The 17,745-nt window shown below is 36.4% G+C and overlaps 1 protein-coding gene and 1 long non-coding RNA gene across 5 annotated transcripts in view; one reads left to right on the top strand and one right to left on the bottom strand.

The window, feature by feature from the left end:
* The window catches only part of NT5DC1 (5'-nucleotidase domain containing 1), a 218,637-nt gene that overhangs the window by 59,234 nt on the left and 141,658 nt on the right, over positions 1-17,745 (top strand). The window lies entirely within an intron of this gene.
* On the bottom strand, positions 7,186-17,682 carry LOC125960708 (uncharacterized). Its single transcript, XR_007470651.1, has 3 exons — positions 17,500-17,682; positions 8,544-8,594; positions 7,186-7,196 (listed from the first exon to the last, which is right to left on the bottom strand). It is a non-coding gene; the product is annotated as an uncharacterized LOC125960708 (long non-coding RNA).

The raw sequence follows: 17,745 nt of genomic DNA, 5'->3' as shown, positions 1-17,745 counted from the left end.
GTACCCCTCTGCTTTTCTCTGCTATTTTCTATTCTGCTTTTGATTTTACAGATCATTTTGGAACTCTGAGTTTTTAGCTTTCCTCCCATGGTGGGAATAGTGGGGCTGTGTTGGGAAGTTGGGGTTCAGTAAGAAGCCTTGGGATAACCATTGGTATGAGTGTATATTTTCTAAGCCTTGTGTTTTGATGTTGGCGATGTGCTTAAAGAGTTTTTAAATCCAGTTCCGACACACAGAGAAGTCCAAGGATGGGAGAGTTTTCTGACCCACTTTGCTTAGCGGTGAGGATCTTTTTGATGGATGGCAGCCAGATGAAGGCTGCAGTTTCTTAAAGGAGAAGTTATTTGTGGAAAGATTGTGAGGAACAGAGAGAAGTCAGTTCTTCCCTGAACACTATCACTTTCTTCCAAACTCTATAGGAATTTAAACAAATGTTGGATGTTAATTTTTTCCATCTGTAAATCAGGATAATTGAACTTGTTGAACATTTCGTAGCCTTTTGTGTATTTGTGAACCCTTTCCTAAGTAATATGATTCCTTGATTCCCTCATAGAAATTTTGAAAATTATTTTTTCATTTTTACATGGTGTAGGATATGATTTAAAGTTAAAAATTATTAGATTAGCATACTATTAAATATACTATAAAGTTCATTTTAAGATAATCCTTGGTAATATTTATACTATAACATAAGAAAAATTATTTGTTGAGAATTTTTAAAGTGTTTATTATATTTTTTATGTGTTAAGACATCAAAAATAGTCAAAAACTGTTTTCATATCTGGATGTTTGGAATTCTTGAATTTTGACCTTTAGGAAAATCTCTTTGTTCCTATTTGGTTTCTAAATGATGAGATAAGAAAGAATGTTTCAGGATTCTATTTGCAAGCACTTTTCTACAATTTCTCATGCAGGTGTGGATGACCAATTAGGATAAAATCATCTTTATATTGTTTCTTTTAATATTTTTTACTGAAATACCAGAGATATTTTGATTTGTTACATAAGACATTTGACCAGATGACTGTAGTTCATAGATACTATTTTGGGGTGAGCCTGTAGAATTAGTCATTTTTACAGTCTTCCATAATTCGTTAAAGTTCAAAATTTGTGGTCTTTATGCTTCTGATCTTTTTCCAGTGGCCCATTATGTGAGTAAATTAAACACAGTGTATTAAAAATAACTAAAGACACTATGTAAGTGTCACACCATAGCCCTTAGCAGTGTCCATCTGAGTGATCAACTGACTATGTAACTGTGTTCAAGGCTGCTCATTACCACTCACTTGAAATACACATTGAAGCTCTCAAAATTTTGTTTTAAAGGGCAGCAAAATTGAAACTTTAAAAATTATGATTAAAAAATAGGAAGAAATTGGTGCATTTGCCTTTAACAGCCTGAAACCAAAATACCTGTACCTATCTGGGATGGTGGTGGAATGATGTGGAGCATTAGTGAAAACACTGAAGGTGTCTTCTACTTCTGTGCTTTTAGATAATAGAAAAGAATATTCTAGTGCTGTGGTATGAGGGGATAGGCAGTCTGTCAGTCCACTTTAGAGAAGTGAGCTTCATTCACGTGGAGCGTTCCATTCCAGCAACAGTGACAGGAAAGGTGTATGAGGGCAAGTGTGCTCCTGGAAGCAAGGCACAGGTCAGAGAAATCCCCTGGTCTTCTCTTTTCCTAGACATACTACATTTTGTGGGTTAAAAAAAATTTTTTTTTCGTTTTATATACTTTTAAAAATAATCCCTAAGGCTTCCCTGGTGGCGCAGTGGTTGAGAGTCCGCCTGCCGATGCAGGGGACGCGGGTTCGTGCCCCGGTCCAGGAAAATCCCACATGCCGCGGAGCGGCTAGGCCCGTGAGCCATGGCCACTGGACCTGCGCGTCCAGAGCCTGTGCTCCGCAACGGGAGAGGCCACAACAGTGAGAGGCCCGCGTACGGCAAAAAAAAATAATAACAATAATAATCCCTAGATTTACAGAAAAGTGTCAAAGATAATATGAAGAGATGCCGTCTAGCCCTCATCCATTTTCCTCTAATATTAGCTTCTTACATTGCCACGATGCATTTGTCAAAACTGGGAAAACAACATTGATACATTACTACAAACTAAACTCCAGACTTCATTTGGGTTCCACCAGTTTTTCCACTGATCCTTTTTCTGTTCCAGGATCCCATCCAGGATACCACATTACATTTAGTCATCATGTCTAATTTTTAGTCTTTTCTGGCTGTGACACTTTCTTAGTCTTTCCTTATTTCCCATGACCGTGACAGTCTTGAGGAGTACTAGCCAAGTATTTTGTAAAGTGTTCTTCCATTTGGGTTTGTTTGATTTTTTTTTCCCCATGACTAGACTGGGGTTTCAGGTTTGGAAGAAACTCCCATAGAGGTGAAAAAGTATTCTCATCACATCATATCCGGGATATATACTATAAATGTAATATTACTGATGATATTAACCTTGATAGCTAACATAGCATTTTCCAGGTTTGTCTACTGTAAAATTGCTATTTTCCCCCATTTTATACTCTGTTCTTTGGAAACATGTCACTAAGTCCAGCCCACACGCAAGGTTGGGAGACAGAAATTAAACTCCCCTGCTTGGAACAGGGGAAAATATACTTATTTGGAATTCTTCTGTAAGAACATTATAAACAGACTCTTTTGACCCTACTAATAGGACTCTTCTCCAGTGTTAATTTTTTCCCTCTCTCCTGATGCAAAACATGTTACGCATGTTCAGTGAAACATTTAACTCAAATTATCCCCATGACCAGATACAAGTGTTTAGTGAACGAAGTATTCCTTATTCTTGCTTGCTTTCATGATAGAAGTGATGGAACTTGTATGACGAATAGACACACTAGAGAATTCTGGCTTCTTCCCTTTATGACTTTCAGTAAGCTTTTTTTTGTCTTTGTTTTTAATGAAAACCATCTTGAATTTTTATCCAGATAAATTTGGACTGCTTCTAGCTCCCGTAACTTTTTTGCTTTGTATTTTGCTTTTGTTGTACCAAAGCTCTGTCAGGTCTCCTGCCCCACCCCCAATCTTGTCATGAGTACCTGGTGGGGGCCTGTGGAAAGCCTTGTGAGTGAATCCAGAGACCCCTGCTGTCAGGTGCTCTGAGCTATTTCAGGCTGACATGCTGTCCCACACTTAGCTAGGGTAGCTTTTTAAAATTGTAGCCAGTGTCTTCTTACCACCTTTCATTGTGGCTGACCCCTTTCCCCCAATGCGGTGCCACAAGGAGCTAGTTCATGTGTCCTATGCCCAATCTCTGCTGATTCTTAAAATCCCTGTGTGTAGGACAGTGACTTAGCAGAGAGGATTATCTTTGCATTTGGAGCCCCTACAGATTTAAATCCTAACAGTAAGTCCACAGATACATCCATATTCTGTCTGGTTTCCTCTTGCCTGACAAACTGTCCTTCTGTGGTGGGCTCACCTCTCCAAGCTCAGCGATGGGTCCAAGATATGAAAGGGGCCTCTTGCCGTTTAATTCTTTAACGTTTCTTTTTACATTCTGTGTGTTCGCAGCTCTTCTATGGAAAGAAGTGTGTTGAGGTTTCTCTGGGGATTTGTTGTTCTTTCAGCAGGAGCAAAGGTCTTCCATATCCTTCTTCATCCAGACCAGAAGCAGAGCTTGTATGATTTTTCAGCTACTCCATATTTTACCTAAAGTTTTCTGCTAAATAAAAATGCTCATTTGCAAATTATGTGGATTCTTAGAAAATGCCTACTCAGTGTTTATGATGCAACATAAAATTAGTTTTCTTATTAAAATTGGATAGGAGCTCTCTAATGAATAAGTATTGCAAGATTTATAGTGTTTTGAGGAAGAGCAAGAATTTTGCAGATTTAATCACAGTAGGCTTAGTGAAAGAAGAGGATTTACTCCCTCTCATCTGTGCTGTTTTTTGAAACTTCCCTGTAGTTTCTGCCTCCATATTTTACTGATCATCAGTATCTCTCAGGTATGTCATGAGGAAAATTAATTTATTATACTGTACTTATTCTAAAATATTCTATTATTCTTAGTTTTTGCTTACTTTTTATCAACTAAAGTAGTATGTAAGAGGGAGTGGCTTTTTTTTAAGGTAGATCCTTTTTTTTCTTGTCATTTCATTCTTAATCTTTGGATATTAAGAGAATCATTGTTTTATTTGAATTCTTCCTTGGATATTTTCTTAAGAACTTCCTACTATAGGAAAATTATATATATTAGCATCTCCTTAGATCTATACTAAACTTTATAGCACAGCTTTAAGATAGAACTTCCACCATGAAGTTCTCTCACCGTGCAATATAAGACAAAGCTAATATCTTTTGCTAACAGGTTTACCATGGTATTAATGACTTTCTCAAGTTTAATAATATTTTTTATACATCTTAGTATCATTCATGGGATTTCTTTTGGGAAATATTTATGTAATTACAAGTGTGGAAAAGTGATATCTCTTTTGGAGGAAGAATTTGTTATAACAAAGAAATCATAACCATAATTTAATTCACATAACCAAGTTAAGACATGTGGTATACTTTGAACAGAAAGCATTCTAAACTAGTTATTTTGGCTCCCAATTTGAATTTTTGAAATAAATATGTAATCAGAACAGAACTGTTTCTCATTTTGTTCTGTTTTTATTTGTTTAAAATTAATTAAATAGCTCTATCATTTTAAAGTATGGAGTCTAAGTTTGTAATTGCAATGGATAAAACATTAACATTGATTCAGACAGTAGAACTTTACTGTATTTAAAACAGACCTTATAAATCCTAGAAGTTGTAGCCTTGCATATTCTCAACTTACAGCAAAGTCTTCACCTGTCGATTTACTCATCATTACAATGACTCTTCCAAAGATTCATTGAATCTGGTTGAAATAGGATGTTTAGGAATCTCTCTTCTACTTAATTTTTAAAAATTTTTTATTGGAATATAGTTGCTTTACAATATTGTGTTAGTTTATATTGTACAGCAGAGTGAATCAGCTATATGTATACATATATCCCCTTCTACTTAAATTTTGCTCTCATTTTTAGTTTCACTCTTGAGAAATTTCTTTCAGATGTAAATTGTGGTAAAAGATTCACCTCGATTAACTAGAAGTTTTCTCTCTCATAGACAATTAGAATTGTGTGTATGTAATTTTCCCCATTTTGAGTGCCAGTAAGTTCAGACTCCAGTTGGTGACTTACATGTAGTCCAGTATTGTATGTGTGCGTTTTATTTTTTTGTCTTTCTGGTATTGACATTTTACTCTGATTTCCTCTGGTTATGATGTTTATTCTGTCTTCTGTATCTTGATCTTATTCCTAAACATTTTGTGTAAGTAATTGAGATCCTTTTTACGTTAAGGACACATGAATGTACGTACAAACAGATGAACTCATGTTGGATGACATTGAGTTGTGCTCATGAGACTGCTGGTTCTCTATAATTCTTTTGGATGAAATCGAGTTCAAAAGTTTAAACCAGCTGTGCAGACTATTTTTCTCTCCTTTGGAAAGCCTCTTGCTTGTCAAGTGAGAGTAAATATTTATAGTTGGCTGTAGTGAAATGTTTTGAGGGTGAATAAAATTATTTTAATAAAACTGTATCCTTAAAGAGATGGATACAAAAATCCATTCATATGCAGAAGGTAGGGGAAATGAAGTAATGGTAGACAGAGCAGATAATTAAATGCTAAGTGCTTATTAGCATCCCTTCAAAGGAAGTACATAATTATTTTATTGTATACTTTGCTGTATCTATGCATTTGCCTTTCAAGATTTTTAAACTGATTTCACAAGAGAAATGAAATATATGCTTTTCTTTTAATAGTTTTCAGAGAGTGTCAGAGTAATATGTGCCTCATGGTATAATGGAAACTGCATGGCCTCTGTTTAAATATGGGCAAATTATTTCATCCCACTGACTCAACCTCAGGACTTTTTTCAGCTGTGACAAGAGTGTAACAATATCTATCACAGAGGTGGTAGTGGATGTTAAATGAGATGAGGTATATAAAGTGCCTGGCACGTAGTAGATAGTATATGTTTTTTTCTTTTTCTATCACTGCATTTTCAGTGAGGGAAAACCAGCACTCCCTGAGCCAAAACAGTATTTTTAAAAATTATCTTCCTGTTTTTTCTTTCATTATTAGGTGAAATACTGGGGATTTTTCCTTGAAAAATGAGGTTGTCGCTACAAGATAAAAGGAAGTAATTTCTGATGGTTCTTATATTGGTGGATATAGCAAGGGGGAGCTATGGATAGTTACTTGGAGGACGGGTGAGCGTTAAGGGAGACAGTAGGCAGGATAAAGGAGCTAGTAGCATTGCATCTTGAGAAAACAAAACAAACAACCCCCCCATCACATTAGTTGCTGTTTTTACATGCTAAATTTAAGAGCAATAAAAGTGACAGTGGTAATAGAGGTACACCCCCAGCGCAGAAAGCATCGACTTTGCACAATTCTTGGCTTTACTGGGTCTTGAATAAAATCAAATAGGACAGATTTTAGGCCTGCAAAGCTGCCAAAAATGTGTTGCTCTCTGAACTGCCAGACGCATGTGGTATGGAAAGAATCGTTCTGCTGGGGAGCAAGTGACAGGTCTGCTGGATTCCAGTAATCCGAGAAAGTGCCAGAGACGTGTTCTCGGTTTCATTGGGTTGGGTTCTGTGTGGGGCTTCTACATGGGTCCTCATTAGTAGTTTACCCCTATTTATAAAGACCATTACAAGGAAATGCTAGGATTACAGAGCCGGAATGGAGTTGAGAAATTATCCAACTCCAGTTCCTTGTTTTAAACAAGGAAACTGAGGTTGAGAGGCCTTAAGGTGACCTCCCCAAAGCTGCATAGTGAGTAAGTGTTAGAACTAGGGCCACGACCTGTCTCTGAACTCCTGGGCTAAATGCTAATAATAGGAGAAACCATTCTTTAGAAATGTAATGTGTGCTTCTACCCATTTAATGTTACTCAGTCCTGCAAGTCAATATGGTAAAGAAAAAAAAGAAAGAAAGAAAATAAACAACTCCGGCTCTTCCTTCTGTAGTTTAGCAAGAATTTAAACCTATGACCTGAAACAAGACCAGTTGCTTCAAGATACAAAACAAGGAAGAGCATCTGAGGTCTTCAAAAAATGTTAACCATAAGTAAACAAAAAACCCTGCTGTACTTACTGTCACAGCTCCTGTTTCTCTGCAGAAGGAAAGAAAAAGGTCTTATGGTGCAAGTGATTTCCACTTCATAGGTGCTTCATAAATACTTACTGATAGATTATAGTTTATTGATAAGATGAAATAGCCTTCAGCAATCACTGTCTAACTCAAAAAGATTTTTATGTATTTGATTAATTATACATAAGAATAACCATGTCTTGATTATTCAGTTTGCATGGTACATGGAATGAAGGGCAGTAGGAAAATAGTCTGTCTACGAGGGGTTTCCAAGCCCTGCGCGGTGGATCGTTACTGCGTCGCGGGCTGTGGCCTGTTAGGAACCAGGCCGCACAGCAGGAGGTGAGCAGCGGGCGAGCCAGCGAAGCTTCATCTGCCGCTCCCCCGTCGCTGGCATCACCGCCTGAACTATCCCCCCTCCTCCACCCCGGTCCGTGGAAAAATTGTCCTCTATGAAACCAGTCCCTGGTGCCAAAAAGGTTGGGGACTGCTGGTCTATACTATCTGTAAAGAAAATCTTACTGTTGCTGAAAATATTCTACAAAACTGTCTAACTATTATGTAGTAATGTAGGTTAGATAAGTTTCTGCAATCAACATCAAAATTTGACATGTTTCTCCTAAGACCTATCTCTTAAAAGTGTGTATATCATCAATATGCAGTATTTGTACTCCCTAGACCTTAAGGCTGCCAGATTCTCATTGTTTATTAATGTCCTCACCAGCAAGGGAGAGTGAAGCATTATCAGAGATGAATTCAAATTAGTTTTGCTACTCTTGAGCTACATTGATTTTCCTTTTTTTTTGGACAGAATAAACATAATAGAAATTATCAACAAACATGAGAATGAGAATTTGGGCTTATGAAATACATCTGATTAATCTCCCTTTTGCCCATTACTCAGATGAAAATTGATAATCATTAATATCATGGTAAGAATTTATCACATGGACTTCCAATCCACTGAATTAGGTAGTTAGTGGTAGTGTATGTGACGTTTAAGAGATGGATGTGAGCTTGGACTTAAGTCTTTGACTTTGACAAGTTAACCCCTATAAATCTTCATTTGCAAATACTTAAAATTGGGATAAATTGTATTATTATTAGTGAGATGATGCATATGATGTCTTAAGCACAGTGCCTAACATGTAGTGAGCTCTCAATAAATATCAGCTAATACTATTATTGATGAAAGGGATGATTCCCTTTTTTGTATGTAATCAAATATTCTTATGAAATATACTCTTGCTTTGGAGATTTCTACTCATTTCCCCCTATCATTTGAATTTTTTCTTCCAGCTTTATTGAGATACAATTGACATATAGCACTGTGTAAGTTTAAGGTGTACAGCATAATGATTTGACTTACAAACATCATGAAGTGACTATCACAGTGAGTTTAGTGAACATCCTTCATCTCCTATAGATACAAAATAAAAGAAAAAAATATTTTTCCTTGTGATGAGAACTCCTAGGATTTACTCTCTTAACAACTTTCATAGATAACATACAGCAGTGTTCATTATATTTATCACGTTGTGCATTATATTCTTAGTATATCCTTAGTACTTACTTATAACTGGAAGTTTGTTCCTTTTGACCTCCTTCCTCCAATTCCCCCTCCCCCCAACCCCCACCTCTGGTAACCACAAATCTGACCTCTTTTTCTATGAGTTTGTTTTTGAAGTATAATTGACCTGCAACACTGTGTAAGTTCCTGGTGCACAATGTAGTGATTTGGTATTTTTATACATTTCAAACTGATCACCACAAAAAAAAAAAGTCTAGTTATAGCATGTCACCGTACAAAGATATTACATAGTTAATGACTATATTCCCTACACTGTACATTTCATACCTGTAACTCATTTATACTGGAGATTTGTCCTTCACCTGCTTCTCTCATCCCCCCAAACCCCTGTATATTTCATATATAGATATATATATGTGTGTGTGTATATACATATATATACATATATATGTATATATATATCACATCTTCTTTATTCATCTATTGATGGGCACTTAGGTTGCTTCCATATCTTGTCTATTGTAAATAATGCTGTAATGAACATAGGAGCGCATATATCTTTTCAAATTAGTGTTTTCATTTTCTTTGGATAAATACCCAGTAGTGGAATTGCTGGATAATATGGTAGTTCTAGTTTTAATTTTTTGAGGAATCTCCATACCTTTTCCATAGTGGCTGCACCAGTTTACATTCCCACCAACAGTGCACAAGGGTTCCCTGTTTTCCACGTCCTTGCCAATGCATGTTATTTGTCATCTTTTTGATAATAGCCCTTCTGACAGGTGTGAGGTAGTATCTCATTGTGGGTTTGATTTGTATTTTCCTGATGATTAGTGATGTTGAGCATCTTTTCCTGTGCCTGTTGGCTATCTGTATGTCTTCTTTGGAAAAATGTCTGTTTAGGTCCTCTGTCCATTTTTTAATCTGGTTGTTTGTTGGTTTTTGTTTTTTTTGATGTCGAGTTGTATGAGTTCTCTGTGTATTTTGGGTATTAACCCCTTATAAGATATATCATTTGCAAATATCTTCTCCCATTCAGTAGGCAGCCTTTTCATTTTGTTGGTACTTTCCTTCACTGTGCAAAAGCTTTTTAGTTTGACATAGTCCTGTTTGTTTGTTTGTGCTCTTGTTTCCCTTGCCTGAGGAGACATATCCAAAAAACTATTGCTAAGACTAACAGAGAGCATACTGCTTATGCTTTCTTCTAGAAGCTTTATTAAGTCTTTAATCCATTTTGAGTTTATATGGATTTATTCTAAGGATGCAAGTATGGTTCAGTGTCCGCAAATCAGTGAACATGGTATACCACATTAACAAAGCAAAGAATAAAAATCATATGATAATCTCAATAGATGCAGAAAAAGCTTTTGACAAAATTTAACATTTATTTATGAAAAAACTCTCAATAAATTGGGTATAGAAGGAACTTAACCTCAACATAATAAAGGGCATATGACAAGCCCACAGCTAACATCATACTCAATGGTGAAGAGCTGAAAGCATTTCCTCTAAGATTAGGAACAAGATAAGGATGCCCACTCTCACTACTTTTATTCAACACAGTACTGGAAGTCCTAGCCATAGTAGTCAGACAAGAAAAAAAAAAAAGGAATCCAAATTGGAAAGGAAGAAGTAAAACCATCACTGTTTGCACATGACATGATACTATATATAGAAAATGCTAAATATGCCACCAAAAAACTACTAGAATGCATCAATTGATTTGGTAAAATTGCAGGATACATTATTGATATACAGAAATCTATTGCATTTCTATATACTAACAATGAGCTATCAGAAAGAAACTAAGAAGACTATCCCATTTATAATTGAATCAAAAAGAATAAAATATCCAGGAATAAATCTAATGAAGGAGGTGAAAGACCTGTACTCAGAAAACTATAAGACACTGATGAAAGAAATTGAAGATGACACAAACAAGTGGAAAGTTAGTTCATGCTTATGAATTAAAAGAGTTAATATTGTTAAAATGACCATAGTAACCAAGACATTCTGCAGGTTCAGTACAATCCCTATTAAAATACCAATGGCATTTTTCACAGAATTAGGACAAATAATTCTAAAATTTGTATGGAAACACAAAAGACCCCAAACAACCAGAACAATCTTAAGGAAGAAGAACAAAACTGGAGGTATCATGCTCCCTGATTTCAAACTATACTACAGAGCTACAGTAATCAAAACCATGTGGTACTGACACAGAAACAGAAATGTAGATCAATGGAGCAGAATAGAGAGTCCAGAAATGAACTCACACTTACATGGTCAGTTAATCTACAACAAGGAAGACAAGAAGATATAATGGGGAAAAGACTGTCACTTCATAAACTGTGTTGGGAAAACCGGACAGCTACATACAAAAGAAAAACTGGACTACTTTCCCTCATCAGTTTGAAAAAAGAAAGTTGATATATTAGAGTTTAAGCATATACAGATGAAAGCCTGGACATTTCTTCTTGTTCAAATTGCATTCTGTGTTTCTGTTAATCTTTAAGTAGGTTCTTGTTTTAAGAAACTTTTTTCCTGAACTATTTTCTTTTGATGTAAAGTCAAAAATAAGATCTTAAATAACATTAAAGAATATTTATTTTGTTTATTATAAAAGGTAAACATGAAATTCAAAATTCTGGAATTGAATTTTCAGCTTTTGCCTTATACCTGTGTAGAGAGTCTAAAGCTTCAACTAACAGAAATCCACCTGGTCCAAATACTAATATTTTGTCTGTTTCTGAGGGCACGTTTCCTCTGTTGGAATCTTCCTGTTGTTAAGCTGAAACCTGCTTCTTTGTGCTCATATGACTGTAACATGAGCCTACTTCTCTATGCTCAGCTTCCCCTGGTTCCTCACATGGCATCTTCTCCATACCCCAGTTCTCCTCCTTGGTTGCCCTTGATCTTTCTGAATCAGTACCCAGAGTTGTTCCTAAGAAGCTATTTGTGTGAGATATACTTGGCTTGTTAGCGTATGATTGGGATCAATGTCCATTTTTATAACAATGCTATATTGCTGGAGTAGTAACTCCAGTGCCTTATAGATGCTCATTTATTACTTGAGAAAGCTAGTGCTTATGAATCTTTGGCCTTCCTTGACTATTCAGTTTATTATTGTAGCATCTCTTTATGTAATGTCCTTTTGGTTTATTTGTGTTTTTCTCTTAGTTCTGCCAGCTTTTCCATTGTTTATTTACAAAATTCCTGCCCCAAAAATCTAGTAATAAGTAAGGAGTAATAAGGAAAGTATTGTGTTGCTTTCCATAGGAGTGCTCTAACTGATAACAGAACTTCTATACCAAAAATCATGATGTTTTATTTCTAAACAAAAGGTAGAAAGAGCCCAGGTAGTAGGCAGCTGTGGTAGAAGCAAAAAACATTGAACTTTGAAAAGAAAAAAAAGAAAACTTGTTTTCAAATTTGGAACTTGCAGCTTACTTGCTGTCCAGTCTTAGCTAAATCTCTCTGTCTCTCTGATGTAAAGTTGCTGTGTTTGTGAAATAGAGAAGATATTGCCTCCTTCATGGGTTGAGAGCATAAAATAATATGTGCAAGCAGTGTTTCATAAACTGACAGTACCATATAAATGGAGCTTATTAATATACATAGAATATATCTCATCTTCATGTTAAAGGACGCATAAGCAAAAGGTTATCTTTAAGTATTTAAAAACAAAATAGTGTTTTCAAAAGTTTATTTTCATTTTAAGTCTGCTGTAATAAACTTTGAAATTTTCATCTTTATGTGTTGGACCCAAACATAATTTTGCTGTAAAAATTTGATGATTTGATGAACAATAGAAAAGTAAAGGCAATTAGAAACTCCAGATAAAAAGTGTACAATAAGGTCATTGTCCAATCACAATTCCACAAAAATGTGGCTTGATTTTGAGCACTTATTAAAACTAAGAAAAAGAAATCTATTTGACCTTTATTCTAGTAACATGTTCTTTTGAATGACAGTTCATAAACATGGATCTCTGGAAATAGAAATGTAATTCTAAAACATTACTTGTTTCTGCTATGAATAATATTTATAGATCACAATACAGTAAACACAGATTATTTACCTTTAATTTTTAGAAACAATTCATAAACAAAGCATAGAAAGGTTTCGTGGTAATTTGAAAAAAATAAGATGATGGTCAGAAGTTAGGATGTAGAAGGAGGTTGGAGAGTTGGTGGGAAGCAGAGTCACTAATAGCTTGTTTTACGTTGTGGGGAGTTAAAATTTGATGGAACAACAAATAAGAGCTTGAAGTGCAGTATTTAAAAAGTGACCAGTAAAAGAATAAAACTAAATATAACTATAAATATTGTAAAGAGGAAGGAGAAGGATAATGAAGGATAATGTGAGTTCAGTAAATCCTCATTTCTTAGTAAGAAGTCAGTGGATATTGTCTAAAGCTTATGAACTAAGAACTTAAGTATATTACTTAGAGTTGTGAATGTAAATTTTCAGAAGAGTTAAGAACAAATGGCTAAAGATGGTGACCTTTGAGCACAGGACTGAAGAGGGGCATGTATAGGGCTAGAACCTTTTGTTTTTTTCTTTCTTCCAGTTTTATTGAGATATAATTGACATACAGCACTGTATAAGTTTTAAGGTGTTGTACAGCATAATGATTTGACTTATATCCATCATGAAACGATTATCACAGTTTGGTGAATATAAATCATCTCATAGATATGAAATTAAATGGAAAAAGCTTTTTTCCTTGTGATGAGAACTCCTAGGGTTTACTCTCTTAACATCTTTCATATATAACAGAGCAGTGTTCATTAGATTTATCATACTGTATATTACATCCCTAGTACTTATTTATCTTATAACTGGATGTTTGTACCTTTTGACTGCCTTCATCCGATTCCCCATCCTCTATTCCCCACCTCTGTTAACTACTAATCTGATCGCTTTTCTGTGAGTTTGTTTGTTTGTCAGTTGGTTTTGAAGTATAATTGACCTATAACACTATGTTAGTTCCTGGTGCACAACATAGTGATTTGTTATTTTTATACATTTCAAAATGATCACTGTAGTAAGTCTAGTTATGATGTATCACCATACAAAGGTATTACATAGTTGTTGACTATATTCCCCGCACTGTACATTTCATACCTGTGAACATTTATTTTCCAACTGGAAGTTTGTACCTCTTAGTCTCCCTCACCTATTTCTTTCCTCTCCCCACCCCCCTTCCCTCTGGCAACCATCTGTTTGTTCTCTGTATCTGTAACCCTATTTCTGTTTTGTTATGTTTGTTCATTTGTTTTTTAGATTCCACATATAAGTGAAATTATACAGTATTTGTCTTTTGCTAGCTGACTTATTTCACTTAGCATAATACCTTTTAGGTCTAGGATTTCATTCTTTTTTATGGCTAATATTCCACTAGATAAATCGATAGACCGATCAATCGATAGGTATACCACACCTTTATCCACTTATCTATTTTGGGGCACATAGGTTGCTTCCATATCTTGGCTACAATGAATAAATAATGCTACAGTGAACATAAGGGTGCATATATCTCTTCTAATTAGTGTTTTTGACCATGTCCATGTTTGATTAAAGCATTTTTTAAAATATAGTGACAGCAAAAAGCCGTGCATGGCTGCTGTGGCATATCTCATTTTCACCCTCAAATCTAGAAGGTATACTGTAATTCTTCAAGCCTGAAGTCATCTTTCTTCCCTGTTATTCCTGCTCACCACTCCTTCTAAACTTTCTGTGTCCTGCTCTTATACCTGGGTAGCATGGAGTGTTTTTGCTTTGCAACCTAGAGTTAGCCTATGTCATACTATATGTTATATCATCAGTGGAAATTCTTAGCTATCTTGTTCACTGAAGTGCCAGGATAGTAAGTTTCTATAAAACAAAGCAGATTCAATGCACAGTGCAAGTATATGTTAGTAAATGAAACAGTATATCTGCTGCTTAGAAAATGGCTTGCCAGGACTTTATACCAAGATTTCACTATAAAAATCTTGCAGAAGAGGAGTATGTTGATTGTCCAAAATATTAGCAGTTTTATGGAAGCACTTTTTAAAATTTTCTAGTATATTTCTATTGTTTATCTTAAATTTTTATTAAATTCACATTTTTTTCTATTAAAGAAGTAGTGGTAGTGTACTAGATTGGCTTGAACATGGCCAGATTATGACCAAATCATTCCAGAAATATTAATTTTTAAGAATAGTTCACTATAGTGATGCCAAATATAATCCAAATATTCTGCCTTTAGATATGAGCACATTTGAAATTATTGCTTAGGTTTTCCCCTGCCACTTCCTCCAAATAATCAGGGGTTAGAGAGATGGGTGCCAGAACGATCTTCCAGATTTCTGCTTGAAGAAGGCACATCTTTAGCAAACAGTAGACTCTGTTGTTAATCAGCCAGATGTATTCATTGACTAAGATTGAAAGTGTAGGTAGATTCAGAGCAACAGTAGCAAGGAATAGTGACTAAACAAATGTGATATGCACAGAGCAGACTCTGACATCATGGATGAAGACCAAAGAGAGTTCTTTTCTAGCACTAGCTTTCAGAGACTGCAAAGGTCATTTTGAACCATAATTTGAGAAGGGGGAAGTTGAGATGGGGAGAGAGTCTCTACTCTATAACCATGTTTAATAACAAGCATTTTGGTCACTTATTCATTCATCCTTCCATCCGTCCATCCAGTGTTTGTTTCAGCACCTACTGTAAGACTGTGGTTGGTAGTATGGGGATGTTAAGGAGCTAAACCTGACATTTGTTTATCCCTGTGATCTCCTGACCTCATGTCATCTCCCGGCGTCAGATTGTCTCACGAAAGGACAATTTCAACCTTTCCTTACCCATCATGTATTCCATAAGCATCTGACTTCCTTGATGGCTTAGGTAATAATAGTGATCATGGTACTTATCTCATAGGCTAGTTGTGAGTATTCAGTGAGATAATGTGTAAAGTACTTTGCACAGGGCCTGACACTTAGAAAACATTTAGTAAACATTTGGTCTGTTATTGTTGCTACCACTGACAGTTACTATGTACCAGACATTATGGTGCATTGAGTATTTTTACATATACGTGTCTGCATTATCAGGATCTCCCCAAATAGGATCACCCCAAATTATACTGCCCCTGTAAGCTTTCTATATTTTTTCAAAAAGGGCAGTGACAGTTGGTGGTCCCAGGGCACACCTAGCTTTGCTCAGAAAATGTCCATCGTTGACTTGTTAGTACCAAAAGTGAACAAACTTTTCTAAAGCTTGCAGGAGAGGTCCTGGTAAACAAAAAGTGTTCTTTCTTCTGTCAGACTGCTGGGTGGTCACTGGGACTCAGTCACCTACTTCCTCTCCAAATTGAGGTCACTGAGCAGTGAGCAGCAGTTTCTGGGTAACCGCCATCTACTTAGTAAGCCTGACCAATTCACTGGCAGATTTTCCAAGCCACCTTATTGTTCTGCACAACTCATTCCTGAACTAGAAGACGGCAGATGCGTGGCCGGTAAATGATGGCATATATGGAGATAGGCCTTCCCTTTTCTGGCTGATGACATATAACTGTGCTCACCCTTGCGGAAATGATCGCTCTGTTCATGCCCTGCTTGATTCAGGCAGCTTACTTTAAAGAGCGCCCCTACTTGCTCTCTGGCCCACACATAATAACCAGGTGAGTCTCTTTTATGTGATTGTGAGCCACACTCCTTAATCAAAATGGGGGGCTTTTTCTTCTAATAGACCAGCTCATGAGGTCACAGAATCCCCCAGAATCTTCCATGATTATCCATCATAGCCACCAAAGGGAAAAAAATTCAGCAAGAGTAGAAACAGCGTAAAATTGGATGAAGTTCTTCAGTGGTCTCTGGCTATAGGGTCTCTCTGTGTGAGCACTGCTGTCGTTTTGAAGTGGATAATTCTTTGTTGTGGGCGCTCTTCTATGCGTTATAGGATGTTTGGCAACATCTCTTCACTAGATGCCAGTTACAGCACGCCCCCTACCCAACGAAATGTGTCCAGACATTGCCAAATGTCTCGGGGCGGGGGGCGGGGGGAGGGGAAAAATCACCCCCAGTTGAGAACCACTGCTGTAATATAGTTAGAGACCTCTTTCCATAGAAGACAGAATCTCCAGTTGTTTCTTCTGGATAGATAGAGTCTGTCACATACCTCTGTTATATTTTCCCTCCTGGAAAGACTGTTCTAGAAATGCCTGTTTGCTTTTTCCTACAAGTTGTGAATCTGGTCTTTGAGGCTAGGTCCTCATCCAAAAACCACCCATAATGGAAAAGACACTGAACTGTCATCAGAAGACTGAATTTTATCCCACCACTGCCATTATTAGTCTTGATCTTGAGCAAATCCTTCAGCTACTCTGAACCTTAGTTTACCCATCTGTCAGAGAGGCTGTGGATGTGAGAGAAGTGTGTGTATGAAAACACCTTTAAAAACTTTTAAAAAGGTGCCCAGATCATTCTCCAATAATCTGAACCAGAGCTCTTTGGAGAAATGTCTGACTCTAGGACTGGTGTAGGCAATATACAAGATGAGCCTGGAGCATCTCGTAGTGCCAGAAAGTAGGGAAGTGGTCCAAAAAAAAAAAACCATAATGACAGGGTATGTCAAAAGGACACAGGAATCAAATAATAGAGCTCCCAATGGCCAAAGCTGGAACTGTTTAAGAACAAAATAGTGTTGGATTATAACCCAAAGACCCTAAGTATAAAATAAATATCAGTGAATCTATTGATATAAATAAATGATTGAACAAATAAATAAATGGGGAGAAGAGCCTACCTTCCTGTGCAGATGAACTCCAGATAATTTTGGCAGACGCTTCATCCTCAAGGAGATGGAGCATAACTCCCCACTCCTTAATCGAGGGCTGCACATAGTAACTTCCTTCCAAAGAGTACAGTATGGAAAGGGGCAAAAGAGAGTAACTTTACAGTGACAAGCACTGCCTCAGCCAGGTGATCAGGGTCAACATCAACAGTGACAAGTCATGTTGATAGTATGTACCCTTGATATGATATGAGAATG

The sequence above is a fragment of the Orcinus orca genome, chromosome 12 (genome assembly GCF_937001465.1).
Source record: "Orcinus orca chromosome 12, mOrcOrc1.1, whole genome shotgun sequence".
Taxonomy (NCBI): Eukaryota; Metazoa; Chordata; class Mammalia; order Artiodactyla; family Delphinidae; genus Orcinus; species Orcinus orca.
The sequence above is the reverse complement of the archived record's forward strand: the minus strand, read 5'-3'. Positions and strand labels throughout refer to the sequence as shown.